Here is a 17,939-nt window from a genome sequence, read left to right as displayed (position 1 = left end):
AATAAGGTACAGAAAAGCCACCCAGGCTCACAGAACAACTGTCTGTTGAGACAGAGCAGCAATTACATTAGCAACAATTAAAACAAAATTTCCCTGAGATGCAATATTTATAATCAACCTATACAAACACAGGCAAAATGCTGTTTTTCATATCTACAGGCCCAACCTAGAGCCATTTTACCTAAGATTTAGCAGCAAAGACTCTTTATTATGAAAATTTTCAAACATACAGGAAAAATGAAATAATTATACCATGAACACCCAAATACCTACCATGCAGATTCTATAATTAACATTTTCCTGAGACTACCCTGGAGGTCCAGTGATTAAGACTCAGCGCTTCCAATGCAGGGGGCATGGGTTCGATCCCTGGTCGGGGAAGTAAGATACCACAGCCGGGCGGTGTGGGAAAATAGAAAAAAAAATTTTAAATAATAAAAATAAAATAAAAACATTTTCCTATATCAGCTTCTTCACATACTATCCAATATCCATTTATCCATCCATCAATTTGTCTTATTTACTATTATGATGCATTTTAAAGTTGCAGATCTCAATTTGAAGTGTACCCCTAAATACTTCGGGATACATATCACTAACTAGAGTTCAATACTTGTTTATTCCTTGAGGTAAAATTCACGTGCAGGGAAATGCGCATATCTTTAGTATACCATTTGATATATACATCTGTGTAATCCAAGCCCCTGTCAAGATATAGAGCATCACCATCACTCCAGATCTAGCAAGGCTCTTCATACCCCTGCTCAGTCAGTCCCTTTCCCCACCCTAGAGGCAAACACTATTCTCCTTCATACAGTATACATGCATGATTCTTTTTACATTCATTCATGTTTTTTTTTTTTTTTTTTTTTTTCTTTTTGCGGTATGTGGGCCTCTCACTGTTGTGGCCTCTCCCGTCGCGGAGCACAGGCTCCGGACGCGCAGGCCCAGCGGCCACGGCCCACGGGCCCAGCCGCTCCGCGGCATATGGGATCCTCCCAGACCGGGGCACGAACCCGCATCCCCTGCATCGGCAGGCGGACTCTCAACCACTGCGCCACCAGGGAGGCCCTCATTCATGTTTTTGAGTGTATCAGTAAGTCATTCCTTTTTTTTACTATGAGTAGTATTACAATAGTATCCCATTGTACGAATGTCCCACAGTTGTTTATCTTTTCTTTTGTTGATGGACACCCGAGTTTTATCCAGTTTGGGGCTATTATGAGGAAACCTGCTATGGACATTTACATGTATCTTTCACTGGACTTATGTTTTCAGCCTCTTGTGTAAACACCTAGGAGTAGAATTGCTGGGTCATAATGTACTAATAGTTTTAGTTTTATAAGACACCATCAGAGCCTTTCCAAAATGATTGCATCATTTCATCTCCCTCACTTCAGTTATTCGACATCCTTGCTAATTTTGGGATGGTTAGCCCTTTTAATTTTTGTTGTTCTGGTGTTTGGGTAATGCTGTCTTACTGTGGTTTTATTTGCATTTACCTAATGACTAATGTTGCTAAGCATTTCCCCAGGGGTTTATTGGTCATTCATATATCTTCCTTTGTTGAATGCCTATTTAAGTACTTGGCTCATTTTTTTACAAATTTGGTGGCTTTTCTTTTTATTATTGAGTTGGAGGAGTTCTTGTAAGTATGTATTGCAGCTGCAAGTCCTGTGTCAGATATATAATATGCAGTTCTTTTTCTATTCTGAATCTTAACCCCTTATCAAATACATGATTTGTAAATATTTTCTACAGAAGTAGAAACGTAATGTTGTACACATGAAACATATAATGTTATAAACTGATGTTACCTCAATAAAAATAAATCTAAAAAAATTAAATGATAAGGCTTCTAGCGCAAAAAAGATAGAAGAGTATCTTTGCAACTTGGGAATTTAAAAAAAGGCTTTTAGATAGCACACGGAAATTAATAACCATACAAAAATATAAGTAATTAGACTTCATCAAATTTAAAACTAGTGCTCGTCAAACTACATATTTAAGAAAATGAATGGGCAAGCCACAGACTGGGAGAACATAACTGCAAACAATAGAGGGGCCTGCTTTCATGGGGAGAGACAAACAAAATATGCAAGGGAGAAGAACTGTGATCAACAGAAAACAGGACAATGAAGAGTGCTCAGAGCCTGGTTTAGCCTGAAGGTCAGGAAAGGCCTCTGTGCAGAGGTGGTATTGGGACAGGAACTAGACACAGGGAAAATGTAGGGAAGATGGCCAGGCCCGGGCAGGAGGAGCTGTGCAGGGCTCAGCACGCGTGAGCTCGCTGCGACCAGGGATACAGACAAGATCAGCTCGAGGGAGCACAGGACGTGTCACAGGTGTGACCATCAGAGGGGATGCGGGGCAGGTGATGCAGGGCCTCGCAGGGAAGGCCTGGGGATTAGGATTGTATTCCAGGGGAAGCCACTTGCGAGTTAAGCAGATGGGTGGCGTGATCAGATTTACACTTAGAAAGATGATTCTAGATGATTCCTGAAGGACAGCAGGAGTGCAGGATGGTGGGGCGACATTAATTTAATGACCCATTTCCCTCCCCAAATCGAGAAGATAATGTCTGAAGTTAGTTGGTTTCTGGGGATCATCTAAGTAATCATGACAAATCAAGATGCCATGCTGTAGTTATTCGTAAGCGACTGCAACTTAAATAAGCTTAGATGCACTATGATATGATCTAAATACATATGACAAAAGGAGTAAGATTTATTTTTATTACGTAAAAATGGATATGATTTATCTACAGTCTGCTACTAAATTATAATTGCAGTTAATCCTATGACAGGGGACACGTGATTCATTTACACACGGAGTAACCTGAGATGGACAATAGCATCCAGAGATCAGGCTGTAGGTACCTGACCCAGGAAGAAATGCAGGTTGCACAACCGTCTATGTTTCAGATGCTCCGACAAAGAATACTCAAGAGTGGGGAGGGGGCAAAGAGCTTCATCTTCTGAAGGCATCAGCTTTGCCTTCAGACAGTAAACGTTTGACTTTGAGACCCAGAAGATGGCCATGAAGCCACCTTTCCTGGAATTGAGGGCATGGTGGTGGAGGGATGCTGGTTATTGGCTCTCTGCCCCAGCAGTTGGGAAGGACCTAATTAGTTTCCACGTTCAAGAGCCATAGATGTTACCGAGCCTGCATGCCCACAGCACAGAAAGCCAAACACTGGCAGCGGGAATTCACAGCAAGGTAAAGGTTGATTGCAGGACACCAAGCAAGTGTGTGGGAGACAAGCCTCAGATCCACACCCGCTTGGTCTTGGAGTTGAGAGTGTTTTAAAGGGGAAGAATGAAGAAGCTAGGATTATCATCATCTTGTGACATTTCTGAATCTAGCTCAGGAGTCAGAATGTCTCTGGTTTAGACTCTCTGGCCAAGTGGTCCACGGCTCAGGGTCTGTGAGCTCATCTTGCCCTGGAGAAACAGCCTGAGCTTGTAAGTTAACGATGATACCTACAACAGCAGTTCTATTGCATTAACTATGTTATTGATGACATCAACTTCAGTCACCTGACTCTGGTGGATTAGCGGTCAGTTAGCACATGATTGAGGTCAGGGGCACAAGAAAGGGAATAAAGTTTTGGACAGCGAGATTGAGCATAAACTTGGTAAGGGACCTCGGTTTTAGGGGGACTTGGTTTCGCAGATATCTCACAATACGTATTACCTACCACATCCTTTCACTCAGCTTTCAAATTGTACTTAAAATCCAACAAGAACCTTGTGTTCGTTATGTCTAGGATAACAGCATCCAGTATGCAGAGCTAGAAATAACTCACAGTGTATGATCTACATGTGTAGAAAATGCTAATGGATGCCTCCTTCTAGAAACAGCTACCTTAAAGTCAGTGGATATTCTGGGTGTGGGACAGCTGAAGGCTATGGGAGACTGTCTGCATAGGTGCGTCTTGGTTACCATGTACTGTAACAAAACGTTAGCGACCTTGGGTATTTCCTCCTCATTTCTTGTTCCGACCTACAGCACTTGGTCGCCGCTAGATGGCATCGTTTCTTTTTCTTCTCTGTTATTTTGCTTCTATTGTTTCAGGAACAGTCCTCCCTAAGATACTGGCAATAAAAATTATTTTTTGTTCTCTGAGCTGCTGTAACAGACCGAAATAGTCCTCATATCCTCTGAAGAAGCACGAGTGTGAGCAATCTAATTTCCAAATGCTGAAGGATTGTGGAACACATGAGACTTTATTCTACTAACCTTGAGGAAGTTTGAGAAATTAATATTCTCTACTGCTGAATTCACATGATTCCGTGGATCTTTTTTTCCAGTGATTTCATCTCCCCTTTTCCTCCTTGTACAGCATCTTAACTAATGTCAGGGCACCCTGTGCACCCCATATAGCCAGCAAACATCCAGAACCCTCCCATCCTTCCTTCCAAGCGGCTTTAGCTTCACCCCTTCCTCTCTATTTCAATTGCCGAACCTAATGCAGAGCTAAGTCACTCCAAGTTTTTCCAAATATGATTCGTTTCCTTCAATCTATCCTTCACAGGGAGATGCAGTTACTGTTCTCAAAATGCTGCTTCGTCATGCTGTCATGCTACTAAAGACCTATAGTTACTTTCTAATAGCATTTAAATAAAAACTAAGGCCTCACCTTAAATTCTATCAATTCTCCTTTGCCTATTCAATCTGATCTTTTCCACTATCTAGCATAAGGTAAGAAAAGGAAACTCAGATGGCAAACAAACATAGGGAAGTAGATATAAAGATAGTGGAGTTCTGTAGCACCTTAACAAGACCCTTCTACCCTACTTCTGTTCACCCTTCACCTCCCAAATGGAGCTGTACCTCCTCTTCCAAGTCTTTTCTGACTACCTCAGCCCCAAGGGTTCTCATTCTTAGACAGATTTCCCTAGCACTTGGTGTCTGTCTTCTATCTTACTTTCCATAAGGAACACAGGTTAGTAAATATTGACCGCACCTCTCTTTTGTCCCGTTTCCCTCTGTGAGAAGGTAGAGTTCTTGAGGACAGAGGCTCTTGCTTTTTTGCCCTCTCATGGCACCCGCTATGATTTCTGCCCAGTGGTTAGCATCTAGAGTTGGAGAGATACAATTAAAAGATTGATAGAGAGCACATGTTAAAAAAAATAATGTCATTTGCAGCAACAAGGATGGACCTAGAGATTGTCATACTGAGTGAAGTAAGTCAGACAGAGAAAGACAAATATCGTATGATATCGCTTATATGTGAAATCTAAAAAAAATGGTGCAAATGAACTTATTTACAAAAATAGAAACAGTCACGTATGTAGCAAACAAACTTACGGTTACCAAGGGGGAAGGGGAAGAAGGGATAAATTGGGAGATTGGGACTGACGTGTACACACGACTGTATATACAATAAATAACTAGTAAGGACCCACTGTACAGCACAGGGAACTCTACTCAGTACTCTGTAATGACCTGTATGGGAAAAGAATCTAAAAAGGAGTGTATATATGTATGTATATAACTGATCTTACCATATGGTCCATCAAACATTCTCCTAGACTGAAAAATCATGTCCACACAAACACCTGCACTTGAATGTTTATAGCAATTTTATTCATAATCTCCAAAAACTGATAACAACCAAGATGTCTTTCAATAGGTGAATGGATAAACCAACTGTGGTACATCCATCTAATAGAGTATTATTCAGTGGTAAAAAGCAATCAGCTATCAAGCCATAAAAAGACATACAGTAAATACTAATTGCTAAGTGAAAGAAGATAGTCTGAAAAGCTACAGACTATATGATTCTAACTTTATGACAATTAGAAAAGGCAAAACTAGGGACAGTAAATAGATAAGTGGTTGTCAGGACTTGAGAAGTTTGGAGGACAGGGATGAGTAAAGGAAGTACAAGAGAAACTATTCTGTATGATACAGTAGCAGTGATTGACGTGAGTTTGTCAAAACTGTCCAATGCAAAGAATTAAACAATGTAAATTATGGATTTCAGTTAATAACGTGTCAATTTTTGTTCATTAATTGTAACAAATGTATTATATTAATGCAGGATGTTAATAATAGGAGAAATCGCAGAGACAGGGGAGAGTACACCGACCTCTCTGTGCTGTTTAATATTTTTGTAAATTGAAAACTGTGCTACAAAACTAAGGCTGTTTCTTTTTTTTTTTTTCTTTTTGCGGTATGCGGGCCTCTCACTATTGTGGCCTCTCCCGTTGCGGAGCACAGGCTCCGGATGCGCAGGCCCAGCGGCCATGGCTCACGGGCCCAGCCGCTCCGCGGCATATGGGATCCTCCCAGACCGGGGCACGAACCCGTATCCCCTGCATCGGCAGGCGGACTCTCAACCACTGCGCCACCAGGGAGGCCCTGTTTCTTATTTTTAAATATATAAGTGATGTAAGAAGAAAAATGTATATGTGACTTTGGAAGCAGCCAATAACATGTTGACTTACTCTAAAAATCACAAAACATTGTTTTACTTATTGCAAAGATTTGTGCATTTGAATAAATCACTAAATTCAACTTACTTATGCCAAGGTGACTTATTAACAGCCAGTTCCCATAAAACTGCCCAGAATCTTTTTTATTATTATTATTTTTATTATTTTTATTAGTTTCTGCTTTATAACAAAGTGAATCAGTCATACATATACATCTATTCCCCCATCCCTTCCCTCTTGAGTCTCCCTCCCTCCCACCCTCTCCATCCCACCCCTCCAGGCGGTCACGAGGCACCCAGCTGATCTCCCTGTGCTATGCGGCTGCTTCCCACTATCTATCTACCTTACGTTTGGTACTATATATATGTCCATGCCTCTCTTTCGCTTTGTCACAGCTTACCCTTCCCCCTCCCCGTATCCTCAAGTCCATTCTCAAGTAGGTCTGTGTCTTTATTCCTGTTTTACCCCTAGGTTCTTCATGACAATTTTTTTTCTTAAATTCCATACATATGTGTTAGCATACGGTGTTTGTCTTTCTCTTTCTGAGTTACTTCACTCTGTATGACAGACTCTAGGTCTATCGACCTCATTACAAATAGTTCAGTTTCGTTTCTTTTTATGGCTGAGTAATATTCCATTGTATATATGTGCCACATCTTCTTTATCCATTCATCTGATGATGGACACTTAGGTTGTTTCCATCACCGGGCTATTGTGAATAGAGCTGCAATGAGCATTTTGGTACATGTCTCTTTTTTTTTTTTTTTTTTTTTTTTTTTTTTTTGCGGTACGTGGGCCTCGTGCTGCTGCGGCCTCTCCTGTCGCGGAGCACAGGCTCCGGAAGCGCAGGCTCAATGACCATGGCCCACGGGCCCAGCCGCTCCACGGCATGCGGGATCCTCCCGGACCGGGACACAAACCCGCGTCCCCTGCATCGACAGGAGGGCCCCCAACCACTGCGCCACCAGGGAAGCCCTCTCTTTTTGAATTATGGATTTCTCAGGGTATATGCCTCGTAGTGGGATTGCTGGGTCATATGGTAGTTCTATTTTTAGTTTTTTAAGGAATCTCCATACTGTTCTCCATAGTGGCTGTACCAATTCACATTCCCACCAGCAGTGCAAGAGTGTTCCCTTTTCTCCACACCCTCTCCAGCATTTATTGTTTCTAGATTTCTTGATGATGGCGATTCTGACTGGTGTGAGATGATATCTCATTGTAGTTTTGATGTGCATTTCTCTCATGATTAATGATGTTGAGCATCCTTTCATGTGTTTGTTGGCAGTCTGTATATCTTCTTTGGAGAAATGCCTATTTAAGTCTTCTGCCCATTTTTGGATTGGGTTGTTTGTTTTTTTGCTATTGAGCTGCATGAGCTGCTTATAAATTGTGGAGATTAATCCTTTGTCAGTTGCTTCATTTGCAAATATTTTCTCCCATGCTGAGGGTTGTCTTTTGGTCTTGTTTATGGTTTCCTTTGCTGTGCAAAAGCTTTGAAGTTTCATGAGGTCCCATTTGTTTATCTTTGTTTTTATTTCCATTTCTCTAGGAGGTGGGTCCAAAAGGATCTTGCTGTGATTTATGTCATAGAGTGTTCTGCCTATGTTTTCCTCTAAGAGTTTGATAGTTTCTGGCCTTACATTTAGGTCTTTAATCCATTTTGAGCTTATTTTTGTGTATGGTGTTAGGGAATGATCTAATCTCATACTTTTACATGTCCCTGTCCAGTTTTCCCAGCACCACTTATTGAAGAGGCTGTCCTTTCTCCACTGTACATTCCTGCCTCCTTTATCAAAGATAAGTTGACCTTACGTGCATGGGTTGGTCTCTGGGCTTTCTATCCTGTTCCATTGATCTATCTTTCTGTTTTTATGCCAGTACCACACTGTCTTGATTACTGTAGCTTTGTAGTATAGTCTGAAGTCAGGGAGCCTGATTCCTCCAGCTCCGTTTTTGGTTCTCAAGATTGCTTTGGCTATTCGGGGTCTTTTGTTTTTCCAAACAAATTTTGAAATTTTTTGTTCTAGTTCTGTGAAAAATGCCAGTGGTAGTTTGATAGGGATTGCATTGAATCTGTAGATTGCTTTGGGTAGTAGAGTCATTTTCACAATATTGATTCTTCCAATCCAGAAGCATGGTATATCTCTCCATCTATTTGTATCATCTTTCATTTCTTTCATCAGTGTCTTATAATTTTCTGCATACAGGTCTTTTGTCTCCTTAGGTAGGTTTATTCCTAGATATTTTATTCTTTTTGTTGCAGTGGTAAATGGGAGTGTTTTCTTGATTTCACTTTCAGATGTTACATCATTAGTGTACAGGAATGCCAGAGATTTCTGTGCATTAATTTTGTATCCTGCTACTTTACCAAATTCATTGATTAGCTCTAGTAGTTTTCTGGTAGCATCTTTAGGATTCTCTACGTATAGTATCATGTCATCTGCAAACAGTGACAGCTTTACTTCTTCTTTTCCGATTTGGATTCCTTTTATTTCCTTTTCTTCTCTGATTGCTGTGGCTAAAACTTCCAAAACTATGTTGAATAAGAGTGGTGAGAGTGGGCAGCCTTGTCTTGTTCCTGATCTTAGTGGAAATGGTTTCAGTTTTTCACCAGTGAGGACGATGTTGGCTGTGGGTTTGTCATATATGGCCTTTATAAGGTTGAGGAAAGTTCCCTCTATGCCTACTTTCTGCAGTGTTTTTATCATAACTCGGTGTTGAATTTTTTTGAAAGCTTTCTCTGCATCTATTGAGATGATCATATGGTTTTTCTTCTTCAGTTTGTTAATATGGTGCATCACATTGATTGATTTGCATATATTGAAGAATCCTTGCATTCCTGGAATAAACCCCACTTGATCATGGTGTATGATCCTTCTACTGTGCTGTTGGATTCTGTTTGTTAGTATTTTGTTGAGGATTTTTGCATCTATGTTCATCAGTGATATTGGCCTGTAGTTTTCTTTCTTTGTGACATCCTTGCCTGGTTTTGGTATCAAGGTGATGGTGGCCTCGTAGAATGAGTTTGGGAGTGTTCCTCCCTCTGCTATATTTTGGAAGAGTTTGAGAAGGATAGGTGTTAGCTCTTCTCTAAATGTTTGATCGAATTCGCCTGTGAAGCCATCTGGTCCTGGGCTTTTGTTTGTTGGAAGATTTTGAATCACAGTTTCAATTTCAGGGCTTGTGATTGGTCTATTCATATTTTCTATTTCTTCCTGATTCAGTCTTGGCAGGTTGTGCATTTCTAAGAATTTGTCCATTTCTTCCAAGCTGTCCATTTTATTGGCATAGAGTTGCTTGTAGTAATCTCTCATGATCTTCTGTATTTCTGCAGCGTCAGTTGTTACTTCTCCTTTTTCATTTCTAATTCTATTGATTTGAGTCTTCTCCCTTTTTTTCTTGATGAGTCTGGCTAATGGTTTATCAATTTTGTTTATCTTCTCAAAGAACCAGCTTTTAGTTTTATTGATCTTTGCTAATGTTTCCTTCATTTCTTTTTCATTTATTTCTGATCTGATCTTTATGATTTCTTTCCTTCTGCTAACTTTGGGCGTTTTTTGCTCTTCTTTCTCTAATTGCTTTAGGTGCAGGGTCAGGTTGTTTACTCGAGATGTTTCCTGTTTCTTAAGGTGGGATTGTATTGCTCTAAACTTCCCACTTAGAACTGCTTTTGCTGTGTCCCATAGGTTTTGGGTCATCGTGTCTCCATTGTCATTTGTTTCTAGGTATTTTTTAATTTCCTCTTTGATTTCTTCAGTGATCACTTCGTTATTGAGTAGTGTATTGTTTAGCCTCCATGTGTTTGTATTTTTTACAGATCTTTTCCTGTAGTTGATGTCTAGTCTCATAGCATCGTGGTCAGAAAATATACTTGATACAATTTCAATTTTGTTAAATTTACCAAGGCTTGATTTGTGACCCAAGATATGATCTATCCTGGAGAATGTTTCATGAGCACTTGAGAAAAATGTGTATTCTGTTGTTTTTGGATGGAATGTTCTATAAATATCAATTAAGTCCATCTTCTTTAATGTATCATTTAAAGCTTGTGTTTCCTTATTTATTTTCATTTTGGATGATCTGTCCATTGGTGAAAGTGGGGTGTTACAGTCCCCTACTATGAGTGTGTTACTGTCGATTTCCCCTTTTATGGCTGTTAGTAGTTGCCTTATGTATTGAGGTGCTCCTATGTTGGGTGCATAAATATTTACAATTGTTATAGCTTCTTCTTGGATCGATCTCTTGATCATTATGTAGTGTCCTTCTTTGTCTCTTCTAATAGTCTTTATTTTAAAGTCTATTTTGTCTGATATAAGAATTGCTACTCCAGCTTTCTTTTGATTTCCATTTGCATGGAATATCTTTTTCCATCCCCTTACTTTCAATCTGTATGTGTCTCTAGGTCTGAAGTGGGTCTCTTGTAGACAGCATATATATGGGTCTTGTTTTTGTATCCATTTAGCCAATCTGTGTCTTTTGGTGGGAGCGTTTAGTCCATTTACATTTAAGGTAATTATCGATATGTATGTTCCTATTCCCATTTCCTTAATAGTTTTGGGTTCGTTATTGTAGGTTTTTTCCTTCTGTTGTGTTTCTTGCCTAGAGAAGTTCCTTTAGCTTTTGTTGTAAAGCTGGTTTGGTGGTGCTGAACCCTCTCAGCTTTTGCTTGTCTGTAAAGATTTTAATTTCTCCATCAAATCTGAATGAGATCCTTGCTGGGTAGAGTAGTCTTGGTTGCAGGTTTTTCTCCTTCATCACTTTAATTATGTCCTGCCACTGTCTTCTGGCTTGCAGAGTTTCTGCTGAGAGATCAGCTGTTAACCTGATGGGGATTCCCTTGTGTGTTATCTGTTGTTTTTCCCTTGATGCTTTTAATATGATTTCTTTGTGTTTAATTTTTGACAGTTTGATTAATATGTGTCTTGGCGTATTTCTCCTTGGATTTATTCTGTATGGGACTCTCTGTGCCTCCTGGACTTGATTAACTATTTCCTTTTCCATATTAGGGAAGTTTTCAACTATAATCTCTTCAAATATTTTCTCAGTCCCTTTCTTTTTCTCTTCTTCTTCTGGAACCCCTATAATTCGAATGTTGGTGCATTTAATGTTGTCCCAGAGGTCTCTGAGACTGTCCTCTGTTCTTTTCATTCTTTTTTCTTTATTTTTCTCTGCATCAGTTATTTCCACTATTTTATCTTCCACCTCACTTATCCGTTCTTCTGCCTCAGTTATTCTGCTATTGATCCCATCTAGAGTATTTTTCATTTCATTTATTGTGTTTTTAATTGATGCTTGATTCATCTTTAGTTCTTCTAGGTCCTTGTTAACTGTTTCTTGCATTTTGTCTATTCTATTTCCAAGATTTTGGATCTTGGAAATAGAATCGTGGATCATCTTTACTATCATTATTCTGAATTCTTTTTCAGGTAGACTGCCTATTTCCTCTTCATTTGTTAGGTCTGGTGGGTTTTTATCTTGCTCCTTCTCCTGCTGTGTATTTTTCTGTCTTCTCATTTTGCTTATCTTACTGTGTTTGGGGTCTCCTTTTTGCAGGCTGCAGGTTCGTAGTTCCCGTTGTTTTTGGTGTCTGTCCCCAGTGGCTAAGGTTGGTTTGGTGGGTTGTGTAGGCTTCCTGGTGGAGGGGACTAGTGCCTGTGTTCTGGTGGATGAGGCTGGATCTTGTCTTTCTGGTGGACAGGTCCATGTCTGGTGGTGTACTTTGGGGTGTCTGTGGACTTTTTATGATTTTAGGCAGCCTCTCTGCTAATGGGTGGCATTGTGTTCCTGTCTTGCTAGTTGTTTGTCATAGGGTGTCCAGCACTGTAGCTTGCTGGTCGTTGAGTGAAGCTGGGTGCTGGTGTTGAGATGGAGATCTCTGGAAGATTTTCGCCATTTGATATTATGTGGAGCTGGGAGGTCTCTTGTGGACCAGTGTCCTGAAGTTGGCTCTCCCACCTCAGAGGCACAGCACTGACTCCTGGCTCCTCAATTTGGGATGATGTGTTTTCTATTCATGTATTCCACACATGCAGGGTACATCAAGTTGATTGTGGAGCTTTAATCCGCTGCTTCTGAGGCTCCTGGGAGAGATTTCCCTTTCTCTTCTTTGTTCTCACAGCTCCTGGGTCTCAGCTTTGGATTTGGCCCCACCTGTCCGTGTAGGTCACCGGAGGGCGTCTGCCCAGATTCTTAATGTCAACATGATGTGACAGATTCTATCTCTACTAACAGATATACCTTGGGTTTTGGGAACACAATACTAATGAAAAAAATCAATACAGGGCTTCCCTGGTGGCACAGTGGTTAAGAATTCACCTGCCAATGCTGGGGACGTGGGTTTGAGCCGCAGTCTGGGAAGATCCCACAGCCCGTGGAGCAATTAAGCCCGTGTGCCACAACTACTGAGCCTGTGCTGTAGAGACCGCGAGCCACACCTACTGAGCCCGTGTGCCACAACTACTGAAGCCCGTGTGCCTAGAGCCCGTGCTCCACAACAAGAGAAGCCACCGCAATGAGAAGCCCATGCACCACAACAAAGAGTAGCCCCCACTCGCTGCAACTAGAGAAAGCCTGCGTGCAGCAATGAAAACCCAATGCAGCCAAAATCAATCAATCAATCAATTAATTTTTACAACATCAATACATTCTTAGAGAAATAAACAGAATCCATCAACTGTTATAGATCTGGACATACCACAGAATAACATAATCACTTTTTCCTACACTGATTTCCCTGAACCATCTGGAACACTCAGTTCTGTTTTCCTTAATCACTGTGTTGGACAACTTCTCCCCATGTCTTCTCCATCTGAGTGTGTAACTGTGAGCTTGGTTTCAGTGTAGCAGGGGACAGATGACAAAAAGCAATGGTGAGGCAGATGTGTTGGCATCATAAAGTTTTTAACAAGGCACTGGCAGTCATAAGTAATAATTAACCTCCAATCCCTACCCCAGACATGGCAAGATACCAGGGAGAACTAGGAATGAGACCAGAGATGGATAAGAGCTTTTCAGTTAAGGTGGACTTAACTTTGTTAAAAATAAATTTTTGAGGGAATTCCCTGGCAATCCAGTGGTTAGAACCTGGCACTTTCACTGCCAGGATCCGGGTTCAATCCTTGAGCAGGGAACTAAGATCCCACAAGCTGCCCAACATGGCACAGCCCAAAAAATTAATAATTAAAATTTTGAATATCTGTATAACAAAAAGGATCATAAACAAAGACAAGAGATAGATTGAAAGGAAGTTGTTGTTGTTGTTGTTTTTTTGCGGTACACGGGCCTCTTACTGTTGTGGCCTCTCCTGTCGCAGAGCACAGGCTCCGACGCGCAGGCTCAGTGGCCATGGCTCATGGGCTCAGCCGCTCCGCGGCATGTGGGATCCGCACGGACCGGGGCACGAACCTGCGTCCCCTGCACCAACAGGCGGACTCTCAACCACTGCGCCACCAGGGAAGCCCTGAAAGGAATTTTTTATCCAAAGTTTATAATGAGTGTCTACAAATCAGTGAGAAAATTACAAATGCCCAGTTTAAAACTGGGCAAAACATAAAGACAAGTTATTCACAGAACAAACTGTATAAATAATAAATCAACACATAAAAAAAGTTCAACCTCACTAGAAATCAGGGAAAAGCCAATTTAAACATGAGACAGTATTTTTAACTTCAAATAGGGGGGGAAAACCGGAAGAGGGAGTGTTGAGGAAGGATTTGGGAACCAGTTCTTTACATATAGTACTGAGAAGGTTGTAAATTTCAGGGAAATTTGTGAAGGAACATTTCAAAAGTTTATACATCCAGCAGTTCTACTTCTATAAATCTTTCCTAGAGATATGTGTACCTGTGTGCAAATTTATATTTACAAAAAAATATTTTCCGCTGCATTGTTGGCAATGACAAAAAATTAGAAGGAACCCAAATTCCCATCAATATGAGTGGTTAAATGACAGTAGAGCCATACTCTAGAATGCTCAGCTTCCAGTAACCAGAATAAGCTCGACCAATGTGCACTGATGTGAAAAATTTCCAAGATACATCTTAACCCCCTTGGTAGTATTCTTTTTTTTTTTAAATTTAATTAATTTATTTTTGTCTGTGTTGGGTCTTCGTTTCTGTGCGTGGCTTTCTCTAGTTGCGGCGAGCGGGGGCCTCTCTTCATCACGGTGCGCGGGCCTCTCACTGTCACAGCCTCTCTTGGTGTGGAACACAAGCTCCAGACGCGCAGGCTCGGTAGTTGTGGCTCACGGGCCTAGTTGCTCCACGGCATGTGGGATCTTCCCAGACCAGTGCTCGAACCCGTGTCCCCTGCATTGACAGGTGGATTCTCAACCACTGCACCACCAGGGAAGCCCCGGTAGTATTCTTCATATCTTAAAATGTGCATACCTATGACACATAAATTCCATGTCTAATTTTCTGTCCTACAAACCTACGAAAAGCTACAGACTTCTGATCAATATCCCCCAAACTATTGTCAATTGTAAGAAGTATGTCCAAAAGAAAAAAAAAAAAGAATCAGAAATCTGTTCAAAACCAGCAGATTTTAAAGAACTTATTATCCCCTCACCCACCTCTGTTCTGCTATAGCAACGCTGGAAGACTGCAACTAGGAAAGAGAGCAAGCCTAACTCCCACCTCAAATCTTGTCTCTCAACTACAGGGTATGATGAAGTCATTTAAAAAATATATTTAAAGGAGACTGAACCCTTAGGTGAAAGACCCCAATAAGTTATCTCCCTAAAATAGACAGTAAATAAAGAATTTGGAATGAGTTGCAGGGGAAAGATGTGAAATCTCTTTCTTTGGGTCTTCTTAAAATTATAACATTCCCACATATGTCTGCAGTGTTTTAAATATTTTCCATTTATGTAGTAAACATTGAAAGACAGAAAGACAGAGGTTATTTCCAACTAGATGTTATCCTTTCCCCCCAATGGAACTATGCTTTCCTTTCTAGACACATGAGCTCTCCTTTTTCGAGTCTGAGATTGGAAGTTCTCATGGTTGAATTGTTAACACATTTATCTTTATTTGGGTCGAGTTTGATCCAGCTACTCTGAAGACTATGGTTTCTTCACTAAAAATTGCTTCCATTGTAGATTTATCACCTGGTTGGCAAACGCTGGATAACTTCAGGCACAAGAACATTACTCTGAACCTGGGTGTGGTCAGTGAGATAGAAACCAACATTTTTTTTTCCTTCATGATATGAAATATACTCTATCTTTACTCCCAGGGTTTTGTCCAAAAAACTCATAAAACATAAATTGACTCTGCCCTTCAGACTCCCATGTTCTCCTCCAATCTACACAGCAAAGTCTAAGTTCAATTACACCAAGACTGATGCCAAATTTCAAAAAACGAGAGCACCCTCCATTTCTGCTAGTGCCAGGTGTGTTGTTCCAGGTGCACAGAAGTATCTTAAAAAGTCTTAGTAAATCTCATTCTACACTAAATAATTACTCAACAAGTTCTCTCTGGACCAGGGTGTACTAAGCCAGTGTCTACTTTCTATTGCAGGCGAAGAAGTTTGTGGTCTTTCATGGAGCTTCCGTTTACCAACCTGGAAATGGCATTCATTTTATTGGCTTTTGTTATCTTTTCCCTCTTTACTCTGGCTTCCATCTACACTGACCCGGATGAGAGGAATGAAGGTAAACAGAGAGAGCTCTTCATAAGAGTCCCCGTTTCCTTTCCCCACCCAATCATCTTTCTCTATGGTTTGATTTGGTTTAGTTTCTATTCTGTATGTGAGAATGAGTTTGTTTTGGGGTGTGCTGTGTGTGTGTGTGTGTGTATGAGAGAAAGGAGACAGAGAGACAGAGAAAGAGAGTTTTATTAAATAGCCTGAAATATCTACTCTGGCATTTTACCATTCTTTATTAAGAGAGGTTTGGAAATGGAAACGATTATTCACATGACTTTTAATCCCAGGATTTTGCAGGTCTTATGCCCTGAATTTTATATATATATATATATATATATATATATATATATATATATATATATATGTATATATATAATTTTTCTTTCACCATCCTCCCATCACTGCCCCTCATCCCTGTCCCCCATCAGAAACTTAAAATGTGCAGAAAGCACAATATCTTTCAAAGTCATTAAAGGTAATTTTCACAGGCTAAATGCAAGTTCACAAGAAACAAATTCCATTATCGTATACAAATATGGTGTGTGGAGGTGTGCGTTTTTGTTCAACTATAAATAAGAAGGAAAAGAATTAAAGGTGTTTTCCTAATGAGCTCTTGTCAAAGCCCAAACTTTCAAAAAAAATGTAGAAGCGTTTAAAAAACTCAACACCACATGTTTGCTTATTGCCAATCATAACAATTATTAGCAATAATATGTAATTTAAATGGCAGTTCTTGGTATTTCACTGTAGTTCAGGTCCTACCAAATTTCACACAAAATTAATGGTGACTGACCATTTTTGAGGTCAAAAATTATATATATATATATATATATATATATATATGGCATATGCTAAGGAAATAATATATGTTTGTAGAGAATAAGATAAAATCATAAAAAGAAAACTGTGCTTCCTAAAATTGTGATACCTCTCCATCAATTTTTGGCTGTGAAAGAAGTGCTCTCTGTAAAAGACAATAGTATTCTCTGTCTTATAAACATACTACACTTAAAGAAGTAGAAAACAAGAAGCCACAGTAAACAGACATTTAATTTGTGCTGACATGAAGATTGGGAAGCATAACTGGCGTCCGTAAAGTCTTTTCCATGCTCCATATTGTTTTAGTTTAAGATGGGTTTGGCTGAAAGAAAGAGTAAGAGCAAAATTGCAGTTACTTTAACTAGATGATAATGTCTTTCTCTCACACATAAAGGAAGCCTGGGGGTAGGAAGTTCCCTCCTGACACGACTCCCTGGTGTCCTGGACCCAGGCCACACTGTCTTGGTTCCCTCCCATCTCCTATGGCAGCTCCCATGTCCGGCACTGACCCAGCTGGCCCATCTTCCACTATCATCTATGCATGCCTGTCAGCAAGAAGAAGCAAGAGGGCACACCTCTGTCTTTTAAGAGTGCTCCCAGAACCTACACTCACCACTTCCCTTTGGCCGGAATTTAGTCCACGGACATAGCCAAAGGAAAGCTGGGAAATGTAATAGTTATTCTGGGAGGCGTGTGCGGAGCAAAAACTTTGGGTTTTGTTCCTAAAGGAAGAGGGGTACAACCAGCAGTGTCTGCCAGACACGTAGACTCCTAACCATGCATTCACTACGGGGCTGGTAGTCATGAAATCGGGGAATATTTGAGCTAGAAGGAATGTTAAGAGAGCATCTGATTTACTGATGCTTAACCAGAACTGAATATCAGAAAGGCACCTCATACTTGGGGCCCATCACAAACCCAGCAAATACGCATTTCTGGGTGTCCCACCTGGCCACGTGTCTTTAAACAAGACCCCCTACCCTCCCCCCCCCATTTTTCTAGCTTTCTTCTCTGGTTAAGAAGCATTGA

The sequence above is a fragment of the Mesoplodon mirus genome, assembly GCF_964341445.2.
Source record: "Mesoplodon mirus genome assembly, chromosome: 2".
Classification (NCBI taxonomy): domain Eukaryota; kingdom Metazoa; phylum Chordata; class Mammalia; order Artiodactyla; family Ziphiidae; genus Mesoplodon; species Mesoplodon mirus.
Note: the sequence above shows the minus strand (reverse complement) of the source record.